This window comes from Silurus aristotelis, assembly GCF_946808225.1.
Source record: "Silurus aristotelis genome assembly, chromosome: 15".
NCBI classification, from domain to species: domain Eukaryota; kingdom Metazoa; phylum Chordata; class Actinopteri; order Siluriformes; family Siluridae; genus Silurus; species Silurus aristotelis.
Window position 1 is genome coordinate 20,635,702 of NC_139588.1, and position 26,391 is coordinate 20,662,092.

A 26,391-nucleotide genomic window follows, 5' to 3' on the forward strand; every position below is an offset into this window, starting at 1 on the left:
TGATTAAGAGAACCAAAACACAATCCAAGCTCGAAGCTCAAAGTAGAAATGAGTTTTCTGTTTGTACCTGCAATCTGAGGGAGAACCAAAAAAAGTCCTGGTTGCTGAAGTATTAAGGTTCAAATGTGTTTCAAAGGACACAAATTAGAACCACTTGTTTTTTCCTATTTAGCATTTATCCAGTTTGTCTACAGTGTCCAAAGACGCAGGACGAGCCAACAGAAAGAGGCAGGAATGATCTGTTGAAATCCTCTTGTCAGATTCTGTGTAGATGCATGTAGTTTGTTCGTTTGGTCTTTAGAATACTTTACTGTATAAAATACTTAACTTAATTTGTATGGTCCTGTCAAGCAGACAAAACCATGAACATAATGAAAAGTGAGGCTTTGCATGGTTACATGACAAGTTATACAGCTGTACTCACTTTTGTTGCCAGTTATGTTGACAGTAATGGCTGTATGTTAAGTTATTTTCAGAGGAGAGCAAATTTATACTGCTATTCAGGATTCACACAGACTACTCAAAAATATATCCAGTATAAGTATATTTCTGTATATTTCAATATAGGTTTCATTTCTATAATAAAGTTCCTTGAGAAGATCTACTGAAACTATTGCTGATATGTGAGTAGTGTACTCAATCTATCTATCCGTCCGTCCGTCCGTCCGTCCGTCCGTCCGTCCGTCCGTCCGTCCGTCCGTCCGTCCGTCCGTCCGTCCGTCCGTCCGTCCGTCCGTCCGTCCGTCCGTCCGTCTATCTATCTATCTATCTATCTATCTATCTATCTATCTATCTATCTATCTATCTATCTATCTATCTATCTATCTATGATATGCAGTTTCGCAGTAGCAGCAACGACTCTGTGATAATGTTGTTTATTTTTTAGTTTGGCATTAGATCTAACAGAAACTGCAACCTCCAGCTCCAGTTCCACCAGCTTTTACATTCAACTTCCACTTCTGTTTATAACCATAAACCATGTTTTTGAAACGAAGGGTAAATTTAATGTGTTTAAACTCAAGGACATCAATATGAGTAAATGCTGGGATTGGCATAACTTTGCAATGAGGCAATGCATGAATTGGCTTTATATTGTGTACAGAGTAGAAAAAACAAACTGGAAGCAGTAAACTACAGCTCATGAGGGAGGTGTAATGTCCAAAACTAGTGTATAAATGAGATTTTATGAGAATTTGTCCGATTTAATGGATACGCTTGATTTTTGACAACTCGGTTTTAACTATGCTTGTAATCATAACAAAATATTTCTTACAGTTTAAGTGCAAATTGAGTTATGCAATGTAAGACATGTTTATTGCTCCATTTGTTATTGCTCTGGGATTTGTTGCTAGGCTAATAACCCTAATTACTGCCTTTTTCAATACGCATTTGGATAAATTGGGAATTGTAATTATGATAGTCATATATAAAGAAACACAAGTTTATTGCTCCTACAGTTGCTCAGTTAACTTTTAATAGGACCTCGCTGATATTGCTGCGAGTTACTCCAGCTCATCTTAGCTTTGGTATGAGCAGCCCAGCTAAACGAGCTGCACACTTCTGATGAGATACAGGATTAGTTCATCAACTCTAAACCAGCCCCTGATGAGCTGCTTATGAGAAAGTCCTAACACTGAGACCTGTTTAACACTGATTTCATTGATCGATGGGGGAAAAAAAAAGAATGTAGTCACTGATTGCACCAGCTGTAAGGTTGAGACAATTGACATTTTAAAGGAGTAAAAAAAACATGCCCAAATTGGGTTTGTGGAGTGATACGACATGCTCGCAGCTGTCTTTGTTAAACCCCGTGCACCAGTGCCGAAAAGCCGAAATGAGTTTGTCTCATCTGTTTCCTCTCGACTTGGTCTGACCCTACAACAGAGAGATGCAAGGAACTCAGCTGAAACGCGATAACGATACAGCCATTTCTAACACTAGAGAGGAACCCAATTTACCATAGCTGGAACATGATTGTGCAAGGTGAAGAAAATGGGTAACTGCTTTGAGGACTGGGTTCAAACGTACTGTAATTGGATCATTTATTGGGCTGAAGATTATTACCTGCGTCATAGCGTTTCCTGCTGAGTTCTCTCTTTCAGCAATGTTCTCAAAGGGACTGAGCTTGATTGACAAGTGTACTAGAGACTTTACAAAGAGCAAAAGAAAAAAATCTATGCTGTATGACATATAGGGCATTTCATACCGGGGTTGTTTTCTAGAAAAACTCATTTTTCTTTTTTTGTTGTCTCGTGATCATGATTGGTGATCCATTTTCTCATAATCTCGACATGAGTTGTTTTCTCGTGATCATGATTTGGACATATTACAGTTTGAAATTGATCTTGACACCATTAACAGTACCTCATTTTATCTGTGTGTTTGTCACAAGAGCATGTTCTAAAGGCAGAATCACTGCAGTATCATGGATGATCGCATTCGCTTTTACTTTGATTAAAGACTCTGAAGTCGCATCAGTTTAAGTGAGTCCCTGATCAATGTGTAAGTAAATAAGATCATTCATGAGTGGTGATAATAAGAAAATTAATTTAGAATAATAATAAAACCTTTGTGGCGAAATCATGAGAAAAAGATCTTTTGTTATGGTAAGAAAATTGCATGATCAGGAGAAAACAACTTGTAGAGATCACTAGGCAATTAAAAATAAATATTATAATGAATGGACTCTTAGGACTTCTCTATAGAACTCCGTATAGAAATAAAATTAATAAATGCTAAAAATAGCACCTAGCCCTATTTATGATTTTGAGGGATGCCCGGAGAAGTTTATATATCCCTTGATGGTGGTTATTTGAATATACCATTGTTGTACCACTTCAAATATGTCTTTATAAAAATTATAATTATTTCGAATTAGAAGTGTAATATTGCAGTCATTGCTATGCATAAGGGTCCACAATTCAATTCTAATTTAATCACTCATTTTAAAATACATTTGCCAGATTTGAGGTATTTACAGACGTTCCCCACTTTACGAACATTCACTTTACCAGCTTTCGCGGATACAAACAAACTTTTAAAAAAAAAACTTAAAAAAAAAAATTTTACTTTTAAAAAGTAAAATTTTTAAAAACGAAGAGTCGAAAAAAACAGAGGAGCTCCGCCGCTAGCTATTCGTCAACCGTAACGAGTCTACATGATGCGCACTGGATTCGGGCCAATTAATTTTTTAAGTACATTTTTTGAGTTATTTTTTAATTACTTAATTACTGTATTGTATACAGTATTCTGATTATTTCGATGTGTTTCAGTATATGTTATTGTTTATTTGGTAGTATTTATAGCTCTTACATCATTAGGAGATATGAGTAGTCAATAACGAACACAGTAACAACTTACGAACAAATTCATGCTACGATCGGTCGTTCGGAACGCATCTTGTTCGTAAGGTGGGGAGGGATTGTATATGGTTAATAAAGTCTCAGGAAACATAATTAGTGAATTAAAGCTATTAATTCATAGCCACAGGTCCCCTGGTGGTCTAGTGGTTAAGATGCAGCGCTCTCACCGCTGCGACCCGGGTTCGATTCCCGGTCAGGGAACCATCCCCAGCCACTCTCAGTGCCGGTCCCAAGCCCGGATAAATTGGGGAGGGTTGCGTTAGGAAGGGCATCCAGCGTAAAACATGTGCCAAATCAAACGTGCGGAGGATCCGCTGTGGCGACCCCTAATGGGAGAAGCCGAAAGAAAGTTTTAATTCATAGCCACACCAATGAACTATTGGTACTGGTAGCTCAATGGTTAAGACTCTGGGTTTACTGATTGGAATTGTTTACTGGGAATACTAATTGACTGCTGCTCTTGAGCAAGGTCCTCAACCCTCTGTGCTCCAGGGGCTCTGTATCATGGCTGACCCTGCGCTTTGATTCCAACTTTGTAACATCGTGGGAATATGTGAAGTAAGAATGTCATTGTGTTCTGACATGACAAGTATAAACCACTTATACTTTTCTTTTCTTCCTTTCTTATTGTCATTGTGCATGGTACACGTGCAGAGCAATAAAGTGCAGTTAGCATCTAACCAGAAGTGCATAAGTGGCCTATTTACAATAAATAAATAGCAGTGTGATAAATAAGGATATGGGGTCCATATGTACAGGGGTGAGGGTGAATAGTGTACAGAAGGTGCAGTAGGTAATAATATATGTATGTATTGTAATATACAATATACTGTACAAAGATTGTGCATAGATGTCATGAGATAACATGCTGAAATGACATGATCAAGTTATGTACATGTATGAATGTTGTATGATACAGTATAAACAGAATAAATAAGTGACAATGCAGTAGTGCATTTGTGTATTGAAGACTTAGCACGCAAAATAATTACCTCCAGCACTTCTTTGATTTGTGCCTTATGCTAAAGTTGTGTGTCATAACAATAAGACCAATTTGTGTATATATGGTGTGTGCATTTCAGTAGCCTTTTCTGTAAAATAAGTCAATTCAGTTATCATCATTAGTGCTCATTAATTTGGCTATTGTTTAATGGAAGCAAGGTGCAGTTTTAGCATAGAATAAAGGAACCCTGTGGGTTTTCCTGACATGGTATAACAGGCTGCTGAACACCATCAGCACATTTGGTGAGAACAATCTGTATACTCTCCTTCCTCTCTTTCAATTGACTAAGGGTCAGCTGAGCTCCAGGCTTGGAAATAATAAAACAGAGCAGAATTGAAACAAAAAGGAAAAAGCAGATATGAGGGGGACAATGCCTGGATTCCAATATAATCTTTATACAGTGCTAACTGATTTCTATGCTTTGTTTTTTTGGCATGGTTTGTCCTGAATAGAGCACCAGATTTGCCAACATGGCCGACATGCATTCATTTGTTTCTCGAAGCAATTTTTTTCCATCAGTCAGTATAAATAAAGGATTTAAATTTGGTTGGCCATAATGTACAGTAGTCTTTTTTTTTATTATTTAGTTGTAAAAATGATCTGGAACAATTTGTCGAAATTATACAAAAACGAATTTGTTTGTCAAAAGATTTTGCCAAAGTGTATCATCTGGCTGAGAAAACAAGTTTGGGAAAACTGCAATCTATATTGCTCCTATGTGTTTTAATAAGAATCTGTCTATCAGATGAATTGCTGAGGGATAAAAACTACCGTATTTTTCGGACTATAAGCCGCTACTTTTTTCCCACGTTTTGAACCCCGCGGCTTGAACAACGAAGCGGCTAATTTATGAATTTTTACTGGGTTTTTCCCGGTTTCACAAACTTCAAGCCAAAAAACTGAACCCCATAACATTAGACCAATAAAATTTCCGAACGGAAACGAAAAAACGCACCTCACCTGTGTTCTGAGCTGCACGGCATCGGGAGAAAAAAAACGTTTTTTTTAAACGCACGACGATGCCAAAAGAAAAACTCCCGAGAGAAATAGTTGTGAAAGGGAAGGAGGAAGACAGTGAACAATGACTTTCTTGGTAGGCTACTGTTTAGATACAAGCCGTTGTAGCGCGTTGAGTCTGGGTGAAGGGAGAGCTCGCTAACTCCAGTTACAACAGAAATCATATAAGCACAGACAGGTTTCCAAAACTCGTGCTTTTTTATTTTACTTGGCAACAGAGTTACGGGTTAGTCAAAGAAACTTAGAAATGAGCATCAGAAAATAATAAGGACATATTCCTCGACCGTGCACACATGCAGTAATAGCAGAAAAAAGCAGTGGCAGGCTATTCCCAAAATACCGCTAGGCTCCTAAAGGAAGCGCAACATATTTCACCAGTTACACCGTGTAACAGACACTGTCTTTCATTAAAGCCTGTGTAAAGTTCATTAGTGTAGTGTGGCTTATAGACAGGTGCGGCTTATTTATGTTAAAAATAAAAATCTTTGTCAAATGCAGTGGGTGCGGCTTATATATGGGTGCGCTTTATAGTCCGTAAATCACAGTAATAAAAATGAGAATAAACCCCTCATACACTCTATGGACAAAATGATTGGGACAGAAGACTTTTGACCAGCTGGATGTACTGTAGTACTTCCTCAAATAGTTGGAAGCACACTGTCTTTTAATGCAGAAGTATGAAATGTAACCTTTGCTTGAACTAGGAGACCAAAACCTGTTCCAGTACCTGTTCCATGAAGATATGCTTTACATGGGTTGGAGTGGATGATGTCCTGCTATAGAATTCTGATTTCAACCATACTAAACAGCTTTGGGATGCAATGCACCTCAGGCCTTTTCACCTCACCTACATCAGTATCTGACTTTACTAACACCAGTTTGGCTGAATGAATCTCGCACAAATCACCACAAGCACACTCGTAAATCTAGTGAAACATCTTCCCAGAAGAGTGGAGGTTTTTATAACAGCAAATAGAGATACATATAGTGTATGAATGCACATTGAAGTGACATTTGTATTGTAGAATTTGCAGTTAAATAAATCTGAAATGCAATTTCCTGTGTTTTTCTTCATCCTGCTTTTTTTCTTACTTAAAAAAAATAATAATAATCTGTCTTGTCTATTGATGAGTGCTGGATTTATTTGTCCTGCTAGGATATTCTTGTGAAAAATATTATCTTCTCTGAAACACCTGACTACACTTCGCTGAATTCCTCCGAATGCTCGAACGTGACTTTGATTCAAAGTAAACATGGCGGACCGTGTTTGGTCTCGGCTCCTCGCTTGGTTATCAGCTTTTCTTTTATGCATTTTTGCACGAGTCAATCGGCGTTCCACTGACGCTCCAGGATGCTGTGTAGTAAATATTGAAAAATCTTCACGATTTACATTTTCTATGAGCGCAGAGGGCTTTAAATAGGATATTCCACATCACACACTACAAAATAATCTAAAAAGATAATGTGTAGAGAGCAGCCTAAAATCTGGACATTTTTATATTTTTCCTTCTCCCCCATCAAGAGGGTTTAATCAACCAAAAACAGTGTGTCAAATATAGAGCTTACATTTGAATCATACTATTTATTAGTCCAAATCTCGCGTTATTAAAATTCAGCATGGGTTGTGTTGCAACAGAAGAAAGATTTAGACCGAGATGTAAATAGCCTGAAGTCATGATTTGCGCTGAAAACAAGCTTGATATATACTGAAATATACAAAAGCACAAAATTATCATTACTGCTCCCAATGTGGGTTATAACGCCTCTTCTACAAAGGTGGTGAAATTGCTTTTTTTTCTGTGCTAGAGGGAAGAGATTCTCCATTATCGTATCTCTAGCAGCTGGTGCATTAATTAGAGGAGCACAAACTAAACAGTGGAAAATCTGAGATCATATATCATTGGAGTTTTTTTGGACCTTTTCCCCAAGTAGCTAATGCAATTTATCCACTAGAAAAAAAATATAGGTGAAGACATGAAGGACGATTTACTATGCTATACTATGTCTATCTAGGTCTATATAAACTATATAGACAAAAGTATTGGCACACCTGACTTTTCCAGCCATGCGTGGTTCTTCCCTAAACTCTTTCCACAAAGTTGAAGGTGCATACTTGTATAGAATGTCTTAGGTTGCGTTACCATTCAATTTTTCTTCACAGCTAGGAGACCCAAACCTGTTCCAGCATGACCGCTCTGGAGCTCAGATTTCAACCCTGCTGAACACCTTTAGGAGGAATTTGAACGCTGACCGCACCCCAGGCCTACTACATCGGTACATGACTTTGCTAACACCCTTGTGGCTGAATGAGCACAAATCTCCACAAACACACTCCAAAATCTATTGGAGCATCTTTGAAGAAGGGTGGACGGTATTGTAAAGGCAAATAAAGACTAAAAATGGAAAGCGATGTACATAAACACACAATTCTCTGGTCAATCCTATGGGCTCTACCACCATCATCAAGTTTGCTGACGACACTGTTGTGGTGGGCCTACAACAACAATGAGACAGCCTACCTACAGGAGATTAAAAACCTGGAGAGATGGTGCCAGGAGAACAATCTTCTCCTGAATGTCAGCAAGTTAATAGTGGACTTCAGCACAAAACAGAAGCAGTCATATTAACTGCTAAAGATCAACATGACCCCAGTGGAGAGAGTGGACAGTTTCCGGTACCTAGGTGTTCACATCACGCTGGACCTGTCTTAGTCCTGTCAAATCAACACCCTGGTGAAGTAGGTCAGGCAGCATCTATACCATCTGAGAAGCTTAAGGGATTTTAAACAACCCTCTCAGGTGCTAAAGACCTTACACCTGCACCATTGAGAGTGTTCTGACTGGTAGTATCACTTCCTGGTCTGGGAACAGCACCATGCAGGACAGACGAGCCCTCCACAGAGTAGTGCGGTCAGCTGAACGTAACATCCGCTCCGAGCTTTCTGATCTGCAGGACATTAACGTACAATGACCAGGAGGATAATGACCTCAGCCATCCCAACAATGGACTCTTTTCTCTGTTAAATTCACTTTAATCTGTACTTCTGTCTATATCTGTCATACACAAATCCAGCCCTTTCTGTCTAATTGATGTATACATGTGTGTCATGCATGGACATCTTAAATCTTAAACTTAATTTTTTCAATTTTTTTTTCTAGTGTGTATATACACATTCATACATATATAAAATTCTTAAACTTATTTTTATACTCTAGTTATACTTTATACATTTAATATATTGTTATTATTATTATTTCTTTTTCTTTTTAATAAATGTAATACATTTTATTATTCATTTACAAGGATGCAGTTAGTGTCAAACTGCCATATATTGCCATACAAGCAAGTTAAACGTAGGGTATTTATTTTGTAAAAAGGGAATAGGCAACAAGTCTCTAATCCCAAAGCAAAATAATCACAATTCTATTTCTTTGATACACCAAGTCACAATGTCAGGACTATCAAGATACTCAAAGACTGACTCTACAACCTGCTATTATAGAAGCTCTCTCTCATCCATTTTAACAAGGAGTGACACGATGCGTTTTTTTTCCGTTTTCAACAGCGAAAGAATAAAGACGCTGACGAGATGCAAGGTCAGGAGCTGAAATAATGGGTTGTGGGACAAGATGCAGAGGAAGTGTGTGTGCATATATCACCATGATAAAGCTCGCTAATCTTCCTCCAACAGCCCACACAGCCATCACCTCATTTTCAGACAACCTTCATTTTTATCTCTACATACTTCAGCATAAACAAGGGCACATCATAAAAGCAGATGGGGAACAACTGCAGACATTTTGCCGAGCTGTTTACACAAGCGTGCAATAGGATAATTCAGTTTAGTTTTATTTGTTTAGCGTTTTTTTTAACAATGGAAAATTGTCACACAATAGCTTTACAGAAGTAAATAATGACAAATCTATATTTTAAAGTCATAAATTCATCCCTATGCATTTATCCAGTGGCGACATTGTCGAGGCAATACTCCCCGAGGAAGTATGAGGAAGAAACCTTGTGAGGAACCAGACTCAAAAGGAAAGCCACCTTCGTCTGGGTGATGCCAAAATTAATTCCATTCCATCATCAATTCTTCAAAAATTGCCCTTCAGAAATCCACCCTTAATGGACCTAATTCTAGTTATGAGGTATATACTACAAGATATAGAATACTGTCCCAGTACTTTTGTCCATATTTGTCATATTTGTTTATATATAGCATCAATGAGCAACAAATTAAAGGGGCATCAAGTCAAACCTCGTAGCATCCTATTAATGCAGTAGAACAATATATATATTTCTTAGTGGTGTTCATTGTTATAAATACAAATTTATTCTATTTTAGAGGTAGAAGCAGTGAAAATCAAGTCACTCTGGCTGATGACTGGATGGTAATGTGTTTGCATTTGTAATTTATTGTTATTATTAATATCATTTTTCCAATATTGCACCAAAACCCCCAAAAATGTGATCAAATGCAACTCTGAATTGCCGTATCACAAACACTTTGACTCGAATTATAGCTCCCTGTCTGTTTGTTTATTTGTGTGGACTCATCACGTCTCATTTGATGAAAATGCCTCTGCATGTGGTCCGCTTCTGTGTACTTTTGACTGATGAGAAATTTTCTCAGATGTCTCAATAAACACTTTGAACACTGGGGGTTTGGAGCAGCCAGCCAGAGAGCGAGTATTCATGCTCACCCCGATTTAGATCATTTCCAGCAAATCCAGCAGTGTTGCTGGGTGCCAGTGGCCCAGTCTCAAGCCGAGGGAAATACAAGGCTTTTGTTTGCTTTCTTTGGCCTTTTCTCTTACTCTCTCTCTCTCTCTCTCTCTCTCTCTCTCTCTCTCTCTCTCTCTCTCTCTCTCTCTTTCTCACACAATTTCAATTTCAGTGAACTTTCAGTGTACTTTTGACATGATTTATGACATACAAAATGACCAGAGAATCAATAGAAAAGAAGTGTATCTAGTGTGTATCTAGTGTGTCTAGTGGTTAGGATGCGGCGCTCTCACCGCTGCGGCCCGGGTTCGATCCCCGGTCAGGGAACCATCCCCAGCCACTCTTAGTGCCGGTCCCAAGCCCGGATAAACGGGGAGGGTTGTGTTAGGAAGGGCATCCAGCGTAAAAACATGTGCCAAATCAAACATGCGGATGATCCGCTGTGGAGACCCCTAATGCGAGAAGCCGAAAGTTTATTTACAAATGTTTGACATACACTGAACATTTTCATTATGGAAATATTATTTGCAACATTTTCAATATTTGGAAACATAGTTGGTCTTTAAAAGTTTTAAGACGCATATTCCTTTTTGTTTGTGCAAGAGTTGGACAATGAATGTCCAGAGGAAAGTTTTGTAAACAGATGAGTCCAAATGTGAGATTTTGGGCTCTAACAGAAGAACTTGTATAAGACAGAACAGGAGAGAAGATGTGATCAGACTGCCTAACCCACACAATCAAACATGAAGGTGGAAGCTTAATGGTTTGTGGTTGTTTTGGAGACTTATACTGGGTGAAAGGAATAATGAACCAACATGGCTACCATTTCATAATTCAACACCATGCGTTTCTTTATAGACTTCAGCTCATTGGAACTGACTTCATCACACAATAAGACAATAAACTGAAACAAATGTCCAAGCTCTGTAAGTGTTATTTAGAGAGCAATCTGATACCCTGGGATGAACTGGATCACAAGAAAGAAATCTACAACTGCTAAAGAATAGTTTTTAAGAAGCTGAGAGCATGTAAAGCTGTTATTCATGCTAAATTGTTTAATCAATGTAAATCTTCATACTGTTACATTACATAAGTTTGTTGCATGTAAGCAAAAGGAACATGTGTCCCTCAAAAATGATACAAAATTAACTGTTTCCAAACTTTTGACAGGCACTATAAGTAAATGAACATACAACCCTCCTCCTTTTAATGGAAACCTGCTCACACTGGTTTACTATTAAACATCTTTTTATCTTAACATTTAAAATACTGTACACCATGAAAATTCTTTGGCTTTATAGGATTTAAAATATGCTTTGTCTACAGACTGAGAAAGCTGGTAAGCATTCCAAATGCGATTACAGTCTATAGTCTGATATACTATAGTAATGACACCAGAGAAGCATTTGCCCTTTGACATATAGGCTAACAAAAACAGATTTTTATACTTAGGGATAGGTGGGATATATTTATTAGGCAGCAAGTGAACCTCAAAGTTGACGTGTTAGAAGCAGGTAAATTGGGCAAGCGTAAGATTTGAGTGAGTTTGACTAATTGTGACGTCTAGACAACTGAGTCAGAGCATCTCCAAAACAGCAGCTGTTGTAGGATGTTCTTGGTCTGCAGTGGTCAGTATTTATCAAAAGTGGTCCAAGGAAGGAACAGGAAGGCTCATTGATGCAGGAGGGGAGCGAAGGCTGGTCCAAGTGGTCCGATCCAACTGACGAGTAACTGTAGCTCAACTGCTGAAGAAGTTCATGCTGTTAATGCTCAACATTTCAGGACTGTTCCAGCAAAAAGTCAAAAGTGGGACCAACACAATATTAGGCAGGTGGTCATAAAGTAATGTTTGGTTGGTAATATATTCACAGATATACACAGTAGAGAATAAAGTTTGTTGGATATTAATTACATTTTTGTAACTCTGAAAATATGCAATTGAACTGGTTAATTTAGACATACAGTATATAAACTTAGGCTGTTTTGCATATCAGAAATATCAGTTAATAATACTTCTACTGGTAGTTCTAATACTACTAATAATATTAATAATAACTTCCAGCAAAAAAAGATTCATATTACATATTACACATAATACCACCTATAGAGAAATTTTTGCTAGTATAAGTAATATTGTAGCAGCAGATTTTTTTTTTAAACCTTAAAATTTTGTTCTTTTAAGGTTCCTGCCCCTCTCTCCTCCGTGGAACTTCACACTTCTGAGCAGCTTGGGACGGTCTCTCATCAACACCTTGGGTGGTTCCATGTAATTCCGGAGTAGAACAGGTGCTTTGAGGATGGATTGGACTGTAGTTGGTGTCGGCGGTCTGCTACACTGACTCGGGAGTGCAGTTTGCTTCTGATCATCATCACTGTACCCCGCAGCATTGTATATCTGCTTCAAATGGACATTTGGTGCAACCCAGATGAGGATGTGGTTCCCTCTTGAGTCTGGTTCCTCTCAAGGTTTCTTCCTTATGCCATCTCGGGGAGTTTTTCCTTGCCACAGTTGCTCATCAGGGACAAACATACTTACAAAGAACATATTTACGTTTAATCAACACATTATCTGTGTAAAGCTGCTTTGAGACAATGTTCATTGTTAAAAGCACTACACAAATAAAAATGAATTGAATTGAATTGAATTCTTGTTGACACTACTAATGCTGTAAGCAATAAAAAGTGTAATATACTTTTATTTATTTATTTATTTTTAATTTCTAGATGAAATAATTATATAGTTAGTATATACTGTATATATATATAGTTAGCATTTTATAGCATAGTTTTAATGATCATGTGTCTTAAAAGTAACATCTGTTGAAAATATTAAGATATTAACAGATATTTGAACCTTGTTTCAGATCTGGGGATTATGACAAGGCCTATAGAGAAATAAATAATTTTGTAAATTATATCTTCTTGGAAATAAAGATAAATGTATATTTGTATATTGTATATATATACAGTATATAATTATATTTAAGTGATAAAATCCTTCAGAAGCACCCTTGCCTGTTAATCAGTCAGTGTAGAAATGCTATTCCTCTGCATTTGCAGTTTCTCATCATACATCTATTAAGCCTTTTACAATAGTCAGAGCTACAAGAGGATTATATTGATTTTGCTCGTATGAGAAGGATTTCACTCCTGTTCCCTCTTTCAAGACCATTTCTTTTTTCTTTTCAGTACTTGAAAGTAACTTCATAATCTGTGAATGACTTATTTGAGGTGAGCCAAGCAATGAGGGGAGACGCAGATGAGAGAAAAGTGATATTGAACAGAACACGCATGGCTTAGTGCTCGCGTTGTGTCCGCAACACGAAACAATAGAGAGAGATTGAGTCACAGACACTGAGATTTCAAAGTGTTCAAAACCTCCCATCTGTCTGCCTGCTAAGAGAATCCTATGTAAGTACAAAAAAGAAAGAAAATGCTTTACAAGCACAAGATGACAGCCAATGGCAGAAATTCAAGGTGACTGTAATACCAGGATTTCTTGCAACACCAATCTGCTGTTAAGATGCTTGCATACTGAAATACAATCCGCTGTTTGACTTGAAGAAATCACTGATGCAGACTTGTCCACCTTGAAAAAATAAGCTAGATTTGTGCCTGCAGAACTTAGAGACAGGAGGCACAGATCTGGGGAAGGCTACAAAAAGAATTCTGTTTATTGGAGTCCCAAGAGAACAGTGGCCTCCATAATCCTTAAATAGGAGAAGTGTGGCTCAACACTCCATCAATCTGGGCTTTATGGCAAAGTGTCTAGATGGAACCCTCTCCTTAGTGCAAAATCCATGGTGGAGGGCTGCAGTGATGGTTATCCTTCTAGAGCTTTGCCCCATCTCCACACAGGATCTCTGGAGCTCAGTCAGAGTGACCAGCGAGTTCTTGATCACCTTTCATACTCTCTTGTGAGGAAACTCAACCCTACTGAACACCTATGTGATTAACTAATTGCATCCCAGACCTCCACCCTACAGCAGTGTCTGAACTCATGAATGCTCTTGGACCCGAATGATCCCAAATCTCCAAAGCTACCTCTAAAACCTGAAAGAAAGCTTTCTTAGAAGAACGGGGCTAATTATTTACATTGGGCAGGTGCCCTTATTCAGAGCAATTTACAATTATTTTATTCATACAACTGAGCAGTTGAAGGTTAAGGGCCTTGCTCAAGTACCTTGGATTTGAACTAACAACTTTCTGACCACTAAATTATAACAGCAAATGGGGACTAAATCTTGCATGAGACACTTAATGGACACATGACTTTGATGATCAGGTGCCAACATTAATAGACATGTTGCGTACCACAAATAATATTTGCTTAAACATGAACTAGAGTAATGAGTAGATATAAGTATTAACTTTAATACAACAATAAGGACTCATAATAATCCATATCCTTCTATTCCTGTCACCCTCTCTCTCTCTCTCTCTCTCTCTCTCTCTCTCTCTCTCTCTCTCTCTCTCTCTCTCTCTCTCTCTCTCTCTCTCTCATGCTCATTAAACATGCTCCTGAGGTGACAGTGACCACTGTTTCTGCCCCTCTTCCCTCTGCGGATCTTCCCACTTTGTCCAGTCCTGCCTCTAGATAGTGTTCTCTTCGACTGGAGGCCACTCTGTGCAGCTGGGGAAGGTTTCTCATCAACACATTGGGTGGTTCCATGAAATTCCGGAGTCAGAACGGGCGCTTTTAGGATATATTTCAGACCTGGGCAAACTACGGCCCGTGGGCCACATCCGGCCCTTTGTACGTCCCTGTCCGGCCCGTGTGAGGCCAATCATAAATTACAGGGATGCACCGAAAATTCAGCCACCGAAAATTTTCGGCCAAAATACCTAAATCACCGAAACAACACGGCAGAAACACAATTGTAATGACGCAAAAAAAAAAGCGCAGCAGCACACGGTTATCTGGATAAGAGCCATCATGTGTGCGGTGTGGACTTATTTCAATATTTCGGAGAAAATCCCACAGATAGCGATTTGCAAAACATGCAATGCTGAAATTAGCAAAATTTCACTGCAAAGAGTTTCTCCACGTCGGGTTTAATTTATCACCTGAAATCCAAACATCCCGATTTCCATTCTAAATATGAGAAGAACGCGGCGCAGAAAAGTAAAGTCAATCCGAGCATGCACAACTCCGTCTGTAGCGGACGATTTCCAGTGATGGTGCCAAGGCAAAAGGCATAACACAAATAAATTATGGATTTTATTGCCTTAGATCAGTGGTCTCTAGTGGCTCGACGGATTGATCTTTGAAACATTCCCTGTGGATCCTGAAAATAATAATTATTATGATATAATATTATTTATTACACGGCTCTTCTTAATGCTGTAGATTAGAACCTTTCATTCACTTGAATGGGCTTCCAAACGTTCGGCAGTCAATTATTTTTGTTTAACAGACCCGTTGCTAATAATAATTGACCGCTGCCTGTCTGTCAATACTATGAATAAACTTTCTTTTCGGCTTCTCCCGTTAGGGGTCGCCACAGCGGATCCTCCGCATGTTTGATTTGGCACATGTTTTACGCTGGATGCCCTTCCTAACGCAACCCTCCCCAATTTATCCGGGCTTGGGACCGGCACTAAGAGTGGCTGGGGATGGTTCCCTGACCGGGAATCAAACCCGGGTCGCAGCGGTGAGAGCGCTGCATCTTAACCACTAGACCACCAGGGGGTCTGTCAATACTATGAATGGTAACAAATAAATAACAATAATTTATAATAATAAATAAAAAACTTTTGTAATTGATTTATTCTTTGAACTGCAATGCATTGATTTTAGTGAGGTTAGTACACACTCATAGCCATAAATGCAATGGTTCTAATAATTGACAATCTTTTCTTTCGGTGTTTCGGTTTTGGCCTTGGTTTCCTCATTTTTGGTTTTTGGTTTCGGAAAAGAATTTTTATTTTGGTGCATCCCTAAAATATTATCGTTGGTGTGGCCCTCTGACACAATTTAGGTTTCTCATGTGGCCCCTTGTAAAAATTAATTGCCCACCCCTGTTATAATTGGACTGTAGTTAATGTCAACAGTCTCCTACACTGACTCAGGACTACAGTTTGCATCTGATCATCATCACTGCACCCCGCAACATAGTTTATCTGCAACAAACGGACATTCAGTGCAACCCAGATGAGGATGGATTCCCTCTGGAGTCTGGTTCCTCTCAAGGTTTCTTCCTTATGCCATTTCGGGGAGTTTTTCCTCACCACAGTCACCACCGGCTCACTCATCAGGGACAAACTTACTTATAAAGAACATATTAATTTTTTAGCACAACATTATCTGTGTAAAGCTGCTTTGAGACAATGTTAATTGTTAAAAGCGCTATATGAATAAAAATGAATTGAATTGAATATAGATAAAGATATTTGGTGGCAGTTGCATTCTATGAATTAGCCCTCTCTTCATTTATCTCCTGGACCTGAGCTCGTTGAAATCTGTAACTTGGAATCTGAAATCTGTTAAGGCCACATTGAGCATCACTGATTGGTCACCAAGCATAACTAAAATTTCCTTTACGTGCATAAGTACACAATCAATTGTCATGAAACCAATTTTTATTCAAAAACTTTTAGAAGTAAATTGTCAGCAAAGTGCACTGTCTCCAAATATTTTTTTTTCTGCTACAGTATAGCCCAGGCTGACACCTGAGATAATGGGACAGCTGCATTGAAAAACTGGTCAGCTGACGGCATCTCAGAAGGCTCCAGTGTATGAAAACCTTCAATTCCGACATGACTCAATGACTTCTTTCCTCCAATTACAGCCTGAGTAGGCAGCAACCCATTGCATCATGTTTACGAGGCACCCCAAGTGAGTTGCAACCTTTATCTAATATTTCACTCCTCTCATACGGGACTCGTATAGAGCTTGGGTTTTTATTTGTGATAATATACTAATAATACATCTCTGCTGGATGGATGGAGAGAGGTATACATTTGCTACTTTTGGGTTCTCAATGAGGCTTAATGAAGTATAGACGCTGCTTTCAAATCAAAATGAAGACATGAGTAGCGCAAGCCTCAGGGAAATTAACTTCAGTGATGTGTGTTTGTATGCATGTAGTGCATCCTTTCAGGGAGTATGCAGTGCTATGGAGAAGTAATGAATCATTAATAATAATCATGCGGCAGTCTGGGGAAACTTCAACTTTTGACACTTATAGATAAACACAGGGAAAATGGGGAACCGAGGGATAAATTGTGAATTTTAGACGAATCCAAAATGGCAGGTCTTGTGGAGGGTTCGTGGTATGCAGTAATTAGCACTTACATAAAGTGGTCCAAAATGGCAAGGTGCATGTGTGTGAAGGTTAGTCCATCTGGTCTAAGCCCCTCAGAAGTGCAACTAGTACAAATTGCTGAAAAAAGGTAAAGTTCATGCTGTCTCTGATATAAAAAACAAAGTCTCAGAACACATAGTGGAACTGGCTGAAGAGCAGTCAGAGTGACCATGCTGACCTCTTTACACCTTTGAAAACTCCTACAATGGATAAAAGTGCATCAAAACTGGACTATAGAGCAATGGATGAAAATGGTCTGGTCTGATTAATGACTTTTTACATCATGAGGACAGCCGGGTGCATCATTTATGGGTGAAAAGTATGGCAACAGGATTTTTGTCTTTTTGGTTAGTTGTAGAATCCAATGGGTTTTCCCAGACCATGATCATATATTGTGCATTCTTAAAAATAAATGTGGGTGATTTGTGTGTGTGTGTGTGTGTGTGTGTGTGTGTGTGTGTGTGTGTGTGTGTGTGTGTGTGTGTGTGTGTGTGTGTGTGTGTGTGTGTGTGTGTGCACTAAGAACGAATCTGTAAAGTCATAAGGAATGGGTGCTTTTTTATATGGGTTTTTTTTTACCCGTCTTGAACTAATTTTCTGTTTTACCTTCCATGCTCTGTCAGCTCTCAAAGATTTTTATTTTAGGTTTAAATATTGGAACGGTAAAAAAAGCTACAACTTTATTTACCATCAGACACAATTTAAATTTCAAGGAGTGAAGGTAAGACCCATATCTGACTCCAATTCCATTTCAATTTCATTTCTATAAAGCGTTTAACAATATTATTTTTTACAAAGCAGTTTCAGAGACTATATTTAGAGCAATGGTGGAAAAATATATTGGAAAGTGGACAGAAAAAGAGTAATATATTCTCTGTATGAGATCTTTAACTTAAAAAATAAGTATATAATTTCTTTATATTATATAATATAATTATATTTATATTATATAATTATATATCTTTAATTTAAAAAGAAAATCAATTAAATAGGAATGAAATGGCATTCAAAGTTTATAGATCAAATGTGTTTTATTTTATTTCAAAAGAGGTTTCATTAATGTGTTTAATAAATAAACAAATAAATACATTCATGTATTTACTTATTTTGCTGGCAAACACTGATTTACCTTACTATTTATGGGCGAGAGGTGGCCCAACATACAGGGGGTTGCAGTAATCGAGTCATGTGGAAATGAAGGGATAAATGACTGTTTCAAAATTATCTCTATATATTGACTTGTTTGTCTAGCTTAAGACTACTATCAAGATAAAACCCTAAGTTTATAGCATTTCTGGTGAGTTATGCTGAGAAGGTATCTAGGTTAGCCGAATTTCTATTAGAGAATTAATTTGAAGTCAGGTGTGTCAGAGAAGTATGTGAGGGTGGTGCAGGACATGTATGAGTTCAGTGTGACAGCAGTGAAATGTGCTGTAGGAACGACAGACTGGTACAAGCTGGAGGTTGGACTGCATCAAGGATCGGCTCTGAGCCCTTTTCTGTTTTCAGTGAAAATGGCCAGGTTGATAGACAAGTCAGACAGGAGTCTCCATAGACTATGATGTTTGCGGAAGGTATTGTGATTAGCGGCGAGAGTAGGGAGCAGTGGTGAGAGGGAGGGCAGTGGAGTGGTGCGGTTGCATCGAGAAGAGGTGGAGAAGGAGGAGGAGTTTAGGTACCTGGGGTCAACAGTGCAAAGTAATGGAGAGTGAAAAGAAGAAAAGTGTGCAAGAAGGGTGGAGTGGGTGGGAAAAAAGAGATAGCAGGAATGATTTTTGATAGAAGGGTATCTGCAAGAGTGTAAGGGAAAGTTTATAGGACTGTGGTGAGACCTGCGTTGTTGTATGGTTTAGAGACAGTGGCATTGAGTAAAAGACAGGAGGTGGAGCTGGAGGTAGCAGAGCTGAAGATCTTGAGGTTTTCGCTGGGAGTGACGAGGATGGACAGGATTAGAAACGAGTTTATTAGAGGGACAGCGCATGTAGGACGTTTTGGAGACAAGGCAAGGGAGGCGAGATTAAGATGGTTTGGACATGTGTAGAGGAGGGACATGGGGTATATCAGTAGAAGAATGCTGAGGATGGAGCCACCAGGAAGAAGGAAAAAAAAGACCAAAGATGAGGTTTATTGATGTGGTGAGGGAAGAAATGCAGGTAGTTGGTTTGAAAGAGGCAGATGTAAAGGACAGGGGGTATGGAGATGGATGATCCGCTGTGGAGACCCCTAATGGGAGAAGCCAAAAGAAGAAGAAGAAGAAGAAGATTTGGAGTCAATTGGATACTTCCGGTTTTATTGTCGTTCAACAACTTAAAATTGTTAGTAAGGCAAATTTGAAGTTCCTGAAGACATGCTTCTAGTCACTTATGTGCGTCAGTGTCTCTATGTTTAATGGGTATGTAGAGTTGGGTGTTATCTTCATAGCAGTATTAACACACACCAGATCTACTCATTATAGATTGTAGAGGTAACATGTATAAGCAGTGTTGGGCAGTAACGCGTTACTAGTAACGCGTTACTGTAACGCAGTTACTTAAAAAAAAAAAAAGTAACTCCGTTACCATTACCGTATGGTGCGTTACCCGTTACTTTTTTAAATAAATGAATTTGGGCTGAAGTGTAGCCTACAGTCTAACTTGTTTACAGCAGCGACAAATTGTAGGATTGGTGGATGAACCACTGTAAACACGAAGAAGACGCACTGTGGGCGTGTCTCCGTTAATTTAGGTCTATGCGGCAGTAATGGCGAGTCGAGGCGAGAGCAAGACGAATTTCTCAAAGTGGAAATATGCTCATAATTTCACTTTAGTTAAGTATAAATACAAAAACTTTTTTGTCAAATGTAAGCTGTGTTCGGAGTTCGGTCTTTTCGGTCTTTCTGGTTCGGAGCTCGTATCTACTGCGATAGCAGCACCTCCAGAAACTTCATGCCTCGACAAAGCTAAAAGCTAGAAGCTAACCTGGTGTTATGTTCTACATTGTTGATAGTTTTTATACTTAATCTGTTAAAGGAACATTTTTATGAGCTCATCACAACAGCTTTTATGGTGCAGAAGCCACTTTAGTTTTTAATTGTGAATATATTATTCAGCTTGTTTTGTTATTTATTTCAGAAATCCTTGTGATTTATTCAGTTTGTGTAGGTCTGACTTAAATAAAATAGTGTTTAAAAATGACTTTGTGTTTAAGTCAGTTTTGTGTTTGTATAGACCATAACACATAAAAAGGCATTAATGGGAACATTTAAAGAACGTTCTTTAAAAAAGTTACTAAAAAGTGACTTTTAACAGTAACGAGTTACTTTTTTGTGTAAGTAATCAACAAAGTAACTGAGTTACGTTTTGAATGAAATAACCAGTAACTGTAACTAGTTACTATTTTTAAGTAACTAGCCCAACACTGTGTATATGTAAATGTATATGTATAGGTGACACCAAATGTTAAAAATCATTAAAACATTCCAAACATCAGAAAGTGAGAAATATCATGAGCACCGAAGTGTGTGATTAAGTAACATCCTTTCTACAGTCTTAAACAGTCAGTTGAAGGAACCAGGAGCTCCTGAATTAGCTCAGCTTTTGAGATCATTATAGATTTATAGAATATTCATTATTCAACACCAATTTATTCATGTCAGAGCCATTTAGTGTTCAATGATGGAGAAACAGTATATGTAGAATGTTATTTTGAGTATCGATTAAGATGTTGTTTATCCTCAAAGTCGAATGTCCAAAATCCTTATTAAGTGGGATCCAACCAGAGCTGATCCGTCATTAGATGGCTCAGGATCCTCGTGGGGTCAGCATCTTTAGTTTGAAGGTCCAAAATCTTCATGAAGTTGGACACAATTGGAGTAGGCATATTTAGATCCCTTGGGATCTCATGTGCATTCATATTATATCAGGCATTACTTTATTAAAAAAGTATGCATTATGCAGCAGTCCCAAACTGCGCACAAATAACGAATGCTGTATATGGAGAAATGATACAAAATATGTTATATGGACAAAAGTTGGTGTACAATAAACCATCACATTTAGTCCCGATTTGATGTTACAGTAACATCTATAGTTCTGCTTTATGATACACAACAGAAATTAATACAAGGAAGGTGTAACATTTATGACTAAATTATTATTATGGGTGTAACGGTACACTTGTTCATACCATGGCATTTCGGAACGGTGCACATTTGTACCGAATGCAATTCTTGTTTTACTTGTTTACTTCCCTCACAAGCATATTAAGTGGCAGACCGCAAGTTTGTTTCGTCTTCGCCTTGCGCTCAAAAAAAAGTTTATTAAATCAAATTAATGCAATACACTTTTTTCTTGCATTGATAAAAATGAGTATATATTGCTAGCATGTTGTAAAAAGGTATTTGTGCATAAGTTTTCTCACATTGTGTTTCCTGTACGGATCGTGCAGCATTGTGTCACTGTTTAGCGAAATGGATATATAATCAATTTAATCAATATAATAAAAAAGTGTATTGCATTAATTAGATTTATTACATTTTTAATATATTACATTTTTTATTTCAACCAAACAGGCATTTTATTTTAAAATTCACAAATTTTTATAATTCTGTAATAAACTCTGTTAATAAAAGAAAAAATACAAGCAATTTTAATCTTTAAATTGAATCAAACTGACTTAAAAACTGAGGTACATACTGGACAGTGAATATTGTGTTATACCCCTATATATATTTTTTTATGTCAGTGTCTGAGTTCTAATATTCTGTTTCATTCCTTTCTTCCCATATAGTGAATTCAAGCTCCATGCATTACTTAGTGGGTGAATGGACAAGTGAGCGATTTCAGGCTGCTTCAGTGTGACGTTTCATGTCACCTTATGCTATTTTGGATTTGACCTATTAGGGTTCTGTGATGCAATTTAAATATCTTCACAAATTTCTAGTTTTGAATGAACTGATTTGCAGAAAACTATCGAGTAAACTTGGACAATCAGCAGGTGAACTAAGACCATACATTTTCTGTAATTTGCTGTGATTATCCAGACATCACACTGGAACAGTATGGGAGAGGTCAGCGAGTTCGTAGTGAGTCTATGGGGGGTTAATGTAGCATCTTTAAACTCCAGTTGAAGCCGTAATTACTAAAAAAACCTGAACAGCTGTGCCACCATGCTAACTCAATAGCAACCCGATAAAGCAATCACAGATCTGAAGAAGTGGAAAGCGAAGAGCACACACTACCATTCAGACGCAGTGGAGTGCCCGACGTGGTCTTTCTCTGCCGGACTCGAGGCAGCTGCAGCCCTGAGATTACAGGATGAGACTAGAAAACTGCAATCAGGACAGCCTGGACTCATGATTGCGAAATATACATGAGCCAGCTTGTATGAAGTTGTAAGAAGTTGCAGTTAGGCGGAGTTTTTCCTTCAAATGAAATCTAATTAAATGTCTTTGACTTCGGGACAGTAGAATCTGTTGGTTCATATCATGTCTCACAAAAAGCACTTGGATTGTGAAAGAGTAAATCGCTATTTTCGCCACCAAGCTTGGTAGAATTGGTAGCAATAGTAGAAGTGCTGAATTTGGTGTCCCTTTTGTTGCATAATGTTAACCCAATTCATATAGTTTGTGGCTTATGATTTGACAAACTGTAAAATGAGATTCACCAATTTATTAAAGAAGACGCTTCAGAAATGTTTTCGATGTGCACAACCTCAGATTATGTGGCCTGCATTATTTGTTGATTTTTTTAAAACATTTCTCGTCTAAACTCATGCATTTGACTACAATTAAGTGCCCTATTTGCCTTCATACTTTCAAGGAAATGAGATGAATAGCCCTATGACAGAATGTGTCCTCTAGGTTGCTTTTACAATAGAAAAGTCACTACTACAGGGTTAATGCAAGGTGCCCATAAACTATGTGAGAACTGTGCTTCTCAGATTCCTCACAGATTCCCTGCATATTCCCTTTTTGCCTCAGTATTATTTAATGTGTGTACATTAATTGGGACACCTGGTTTTTCCAGCCATATGTGGTGTTTCCAAAAACTGTTAAAGGCACACAGTTGTTTAGGATGTCAGTGAATGCAGCAGCATTGACAATTCCATTCAATTGAACTCGGAGACATGACAATGTGCACAACGCCAGCTGCATGATAAGGCATGGGTTGGAGTCGAAGATCTTCTACTATAGAACTCTGATCTCAACCCTATTAAAAATATGGGAATTAATTAAAATGTTGACTGCACCCCAGACCTCCTTGTTCAGTATAAAATGTATAACCAAGCAAAACAGCCTTAAAATTGGAAGAAAAATAATGAACATAATGGACATTTCCAAGAAAGACCTAGATTTCCTAGAAATGGAACTTTTCTCTTCCCTACATTATAATGTACTACCAGAACCAGGTTTATGTAACTTTAATGCCTGCCCTTCAGTTGTATTTATTTGTTCAATCACCAGTTCCTGAGGTGGTTTTCAAGTTTGAGAAATCACACTGTGGGTGTGTGATCTAATTTGCATAAATACCAACGTGTATTTAACATTTATTGGCTAAAAAATTTATTTCTATTGAGGAAAACATGCAAATATATATATTTTTTTTTTTCCGTTTCTGCTCACAGTTACTGTTGATTTGTTTTGTTTACACGAGTATTAACTTCATCAGTGCCTGAAATTAATCTTTTTTTTTTTTATGATTCCTCAAATCACTGGAGGGAGGTGGCAAGCCATTTTTTTCCTTTGTCATTTTAAGCTATGTTAATTGCGTTTCTTTGCTTTTTTTTCGCCTGAAGGGATGAAAATACAATTGCTCCCTTAAGGCTTTTTTTTTTGGAGAGTTACTAATGAATGCGGCGACACAATAAGTCAAGTATCTGAGCTAACATTAAAGTAAAAGCAGAAATTTGCTTTTTTTCCCCCTTCTTCTTTAAAATGATCGTTAAAAAAAAATCTCTTCATCCTCTTTTAATTGGATTTCCTCTGGCTTGTCATTTAACAAACTTTGGGAAGTAATGACTCACAAAAACCTGAATATGGATCTATGTATTTTTTGAGAATTGTAACCTTTTTCAACTCTTCTGCTTGCAATAGCTGTGCTGTGTACCCTCCACTCTGTCTAAAAGGATAGCACAAAATGCTTATTTGTCATGTTTCGAACAAACATGTGGATAATTCATTCATCACCCAGGCTGGAGAAAGGGTTGCGGTGGTTCTGGGGCTTGGAAAAAACTGAAACTGATTGAGCTTCATTAACAGAATTTAAAACTCCCACATGAAGCAACTGTTCGGTTAGTTTACATGGGGTTATTGCCCCAACAAAGATCTCCATCGCAGGACACTGAAAATTTTGGAGTGTCAGACCTTCAGTAGATTTCCGTAGCAGGACACTAAATATCTTCCACTCCAACCCATGAAAAGCATATCTTTATTTAGCTGGCTTTGTGCATAAGGGCACCGTCATGCTGGTACAGGTTTGTGTTTTCTACTTCAAGTGACTGGAAAATGTCATTCCACTGCATTCAAAGACGTCTCATACAATTGTGTAGCTACAACTATGTGGTAAAAGTTTGGAGGAACATACCTGGAAAAAATCAATAATTTTTTAAGAAATATATAAAAAGTTTGATAAAAAATTATATATTTGTTTATATTAAAGTATAAAACTTACTTTACAGCTAAATGACAGCCAGACACTATTCAGAATCTCAACATATTAATAATCCATTTCCACAAACACACTTCCTGAACAATTTGTAATTCACTTCAGATGTTTGAGCAGAAAACTCACCAAGCTGTTGTGTACTATGCATACGCAAGACTAAACTTGTCAGTGTAGTTACAGTGAGGAAAATAAGTATTTAAACACCCTGCTATTTTGCAAGTTCTCCACTTAGAAATCCACTTAGAAATCATGGAGGGGTCTGAAATTGTCATCGTACCCTTATGCTTGTCACATCATTAGAATTGACTGACATCATAAATGAAATTAAATTTAATAGCTGCTGTGTAAATGTAGCAAAGGATGGGAAATTCTTTTCTTTTCTCTTTTAATTAACAGTTATAATCAAGCATCAACTGAGTAAAACAGTCATTTAATTTTTAAAACCAGATGCCATGTCTAGACCAGGTTTAGCCAGCAATGAGCCTTATACTAAGCTAAAGGCTAAGCTAATGGACTCTTAGCTGACTTTTTTAAACCGTTTGTATAATCCCCCCCCCAAAAAAAAGTATTCAAATAAAAATGTACTAATTAACCATTAAAGGAATATTTCAACTTCTTTTTTAATAACCAATATTTCTTTGCTGGGATTGGTGTGAAGCATGGTGGCTGATTAATACAGTCTTCCATCTCCAGTCTACCTTCTGATGTCACCAACTTTTTCCTTGTAATTAACTAAACGTACAAATTGACGTTTCATCTGATGTAGTGATGCTAGTTTTGCTTAAAAGAAATTGTTGCCCAGTAGTTCTTACGCAAAGTTGAACCCTTTGGCTCAACACACATTTATTCTGGAAGTCCTTTCTTTATTTAGATAAAATTATTGAAATAAACTCCACTGAAAAATCTAAATTTGTTCTCACTTAATATTTTTTTCTCATGCGTCCCAAATCAAGCACCAAAACCCACCATGAAGCATTTATAATTTCTCATACATTTCTTTTCCATTTACTTTATAAACGTATCAGTATTTACACACTCTTATCATAAAATCAGCCATTTTCCTGCACTGATAGAACTAGTTGCAAAACCACAGTGACTGATCAGAGCTGTAACAGGCATGTATGCTTAGGTAGATTGTTTAATCAAGTAATATTGTAGTGTGCCATACTGCTGGGCTTCAGTGACTATTTTCTGTTTATTCATCTCACCCGATTCAGCTTGCCAATACCTGTGGAGTAATCAGAAATCCTGCCAATTCTCCACAGTTGTATCATCGCTTTTACATTATATAAGTAATTGGGAAAAAGTTAGTGAGTGCAGAGAAAAACTGCTGC